The following is a 4,027-nucleotide window of genomic DNA, read 5'->3' on the forward strand; positions in this document are numbered from 1 at the left end:
TTTCTTAGTACTATTGGCTTGGTATATTTTTTTCCCATCCTTTCATCTTAAAGTAGTGCCTGTCCTTGAAAGTGAGATGAGTTTCTTGCAGACAAAAAAAAGATGGGGGATTTTTCTTAACCCATTAAGCTGTCTATATCTTTTTACTGGGAAGTTTAGTCCATTGATATTTAAAGTTATTAATGAAAGATGTGTATTGAATCCTGTCATTTTTATTTCTGTACACATTCTTGGTGTAGCTGTGCATTTCCACAGTTATACCTTCATTAATTTCTTTCTTTCCTTCACCCCTTGGATATAGTCATTCCTTTCTTCAGCTCTTTGTATTGCTTCCAGAACTCCCTGAAGGGCTGGTTTTGTGGACATGAATTCTTTCAGCCTATTTATGTCATGGAAGATTTTTTTCCCCTTCAACTATGATAGCATTTTGGCTGGGTAATCTGGGTTGGGTCTGTGGTCATTTAGAGCTGGGAATACTTTGGTCTAGGCTCTTCTGGCTTTCATAGTTTGCACTGAAATATCAGCTGTAATCCTGATGGGTTTTGGTGTATATGTGATTTGTTGTTTTTCTTTTGTAGCTTTCAATATTCTCTCTTTGTTCTGAACGTTTAGTGGTTTTACTATGATGTGCTGTGGAGAGTTTCTTTTCTGGTCCTGTGTGTTTGGTGTTCTATATGCTTCTTGTATTTGTATGGGCATGTATTTTTTTAATTTGGGGAAATTTTCTTCTGCAATCCTATTGGAAGATCCGTTCCATACCATTATCTTGAGATTCTTCTCCTTTCTGTATGAGTTTTTAATCTCAGGTATTAAACATTGTTAATTGGTACCATGATTGAAGTACAAGTGTTGCCCTGCATTCCTGACAAAAGTCTTTGGAACGGATTTGAAGGAATAATCTAGAAAACTTTGGAGAAGTGGGTTAGAGAAATCCTAGAATGCTATAAACAGGGATTAGTGAGTGATTCTTGTGGAAGCTTAGACGATCAGAATGCTGATAGGAACAGGAACAGTAAAGAGTGTGCTCAGGTTTCAAATGAGAGCAAAGACTACTGAAAATGAAGATTAGAGACCTTTTTGTATTATATTCTGGCAAAGACCTTGCATACATATTTTTCTGTGTCCTGAGACACAGAATTCAAAAGAGACACCAGATTAATCAATCTGACAAAGGAAAATTCAAGGCAGAGTAATTAATATTCATGATGTAGCATGGGAATGGCCAGCTGCTTTTAGTCAGGTTTATGGTGAGGATTGACAACAAAAACCAGTGAGGAAAGTTTTGAAAAACTTTTAGCTTGGCTAAAATATACTATACTGGGGTTGGAGAGATGACTCAGTGGTTAAGGGCACTGCTCTTGCAGAGAACCCAGGTTCAATTCCCAACACCCACATAGCAACTAACAACTGTCCATAACTCCAGTTCCAGGAAATCTGATGCCCTCTTCTTACCTCTATGGGCATTGCACAACATGAGTGCACTTATATACATGCAGGCAATACACTCATGCAGAGAAAATAAAATAAAAATAATAAAAAAGCTTATACAAAGATAATGCTACAGAAGTATAACCTGTAAAGATTAGCTTCATGAAAATGAAGCCAAGCAGTTTGTACCAGGACAACAGAAAGATAACTTGAGAGGAGCTTACAGATTAGACAGATACCATCCATTGTAAGGCCAAGGGCCAAAAGCTAAACTAATTTGAAAGCCTTTCTTCTAAGGAGCAAGCACTGCTGGAGGCACCCTGCTCACAGAGGGCTGCCTAGGAAGTTTCTTCCCCAGTATTCATTTTATCCCCGCAGCAACCCAGACACTCAGAGGCCATTGTAGGTGTGGTCCGAGAGGCCCAGCTGCTGTTGGAGCCTGTGGCATTTCTTGGCGTTGTCCACATGATGCTGCATGTGTAGGAGTAGAGAAAATAAGAGTTACAGGGTCATGGAAAAAGGGCTTCAGCAGCAGAGGGAAGGGCCATGAGAGAGGGTAAGGGAGTGAAAACGACTAAAATCCGTTCTATGCATGTATGAAGCTACCAAAAAATAAAAGAATTAAATAAATACTGGTAGAGTTGGTGTCATCACTTAAAAAAAAAAAAAAAACGTGATCAAGGAGGCTTCCAGCCAGATTTCAAGGCAAACCTGGGAAGCGGGGGATTGTGTAGCAAGGTCAGAATCCCTGTGGAGAGCCCGGAAGGGAAGGAAGTGCCTGAAGCTGTGATAGTGAAGATATGATAGAGGCTCTAGGGAACTGGAGCTGCTGGGTGTCGAACATGAACATCTGCTGAAGAAAGCTGCAGGCAGTAAGCAGAGGGAGCCCAGGAGAGAGGCCGTGGGGCTGCCCGAGTCCTTTGGCGCTCAGTCATTCAAAGTCTACCCTGGATAGGGTTTAATTTCTGCCTTGCTGGGCTTTGATCTTGCCTTGATCTCACCCCTCCTATCTACGCCCCTATTCTGCCCACTTAGAATTGAAATGTTTATCATTTGAATCCTGGAAGTTTATAACCTGTTTTTGTTTAAATTTTGTTTGGTTTGGCCATTTTTTAAATTTTAGTTTTACGTCCTTGGGTCCAGGGCTACAGTGCGGACCCCACCCTCCCTGTTTTCCCACCAGACTGTGGTCGTGCAGGTGGATATTGTTTCCATTTGTGACCATCTGAACAATAACCTATGCAGGTCCTATGTAGCTGCAGATCTTTAAGAGAAACAGATTTTAAAAGTTAGCATATTTTTGTTGTAACATGGAGAGATGTCTATGAAGCCAGTGAGCATAAATATAAAATTATGCAACCCTATACATATATGACTAGTGTTCAATTTAAAACTTGTTATGTGAACACATGGCAGGATGGGAGTAAATAGAAATGTTAATGTTGAAAATATTAATTTTTAGATTAAAATGCAAAGTCATGGATTTCATCATGGTATTTTCATACATATGTGTCAGGGTAGTTGGTTCCCATTCCTTTCCCTCCCCCACTGCCCTCGTTGGGGTTCTCCTCCTTCTAGCTGTTTCCCTGTCATCCCCCAGTTAGTCTGTTTATCTATGACATGTATTTCAAACCTCCAACATTTGTCACTTTCCTTAAGATCTCTTCCTTTCCTCCCATGGTCCCCTCTCTAGTTTCATGACCTGCAAGCATTTTTTTTTGTGTATGTATGGTATGTGTGTGTTTTTATAGGAGTTCAGAGATAAGAATTTGCTTTCAGTCTCAGAGGAGACTTTGGATTTGAACTTTTGGACAATGTTAAAACTATTTAGACTACAGGAACTCTTTTTAAAAATTATTATATTATTTGTGCGTGTACGTATGTGTGTATGTAACAGTCTGAAGACAACTCGCAGAGTTATTTCTCCCCTTCTACCATGTGGGTCCGTAGGATTGAACTCAGGTCATCAGGCTTGGCAGCAGGCACATTTAGATTATGGGGATTCTTGCCCTGCATTGTGGTGCATATCTATGATCCCAGCACTTGGGAGACTGAAGCGTGAGAGCAAGTTGGAGACCAGACTGGTTTACATATCAAATCTCAGGCCAGCTAACATTGTCAGACATTGTCAGAGTCTGGGGAGATATGGGTGCTGGGGAAGGGCTAATCAATGGAGAGAGTTTCAGTTTGGTAGGGGCTGGTGAGATAGCTCAGTGTGTAGAGGCACCTGCCACCAAGACTGACAATCTGAGCTTGATTCTTGGCACTCACTTAATAGAAGGAAAGAACTGACTCCCATAAGTTGTCCTCTGGCACACAGGCACCACACACACACACACACACACACACACACACACACACTAAATTAGAATGTTAAAAAAAGTTCTGTTGTATTTTTGCACAATAGGATGAATAGATCATAGTAATACACTGCCAAAAAGCAAGAAGACTGAAAATTTTTTTCCATAAAGAAATTAGTGTTTCAAGAGATAAATGAAATGTTTTAACCTGATATGAACAATGCATGCATGTTTGAAACATCACATAGCACTCCACTAATATATACAACTTTATATATATACTTATTTTATGTGTATGA

Source organism: Nannospalax galili, unplaced genomic scaffold, assembly GCF_000622305.1.
Source record: "Nannospalax galili isolate Female #2095 unplaced genomic scaffold, S.galili_v1.0 scaffold440, whole genome shotgun sequence".
Lineage (NCBI taxonomy): Eukaryota > Metazoa > Chordata > Mammalia > Rodentia > Spalacidae > Nannospalax > Nannospalax galili.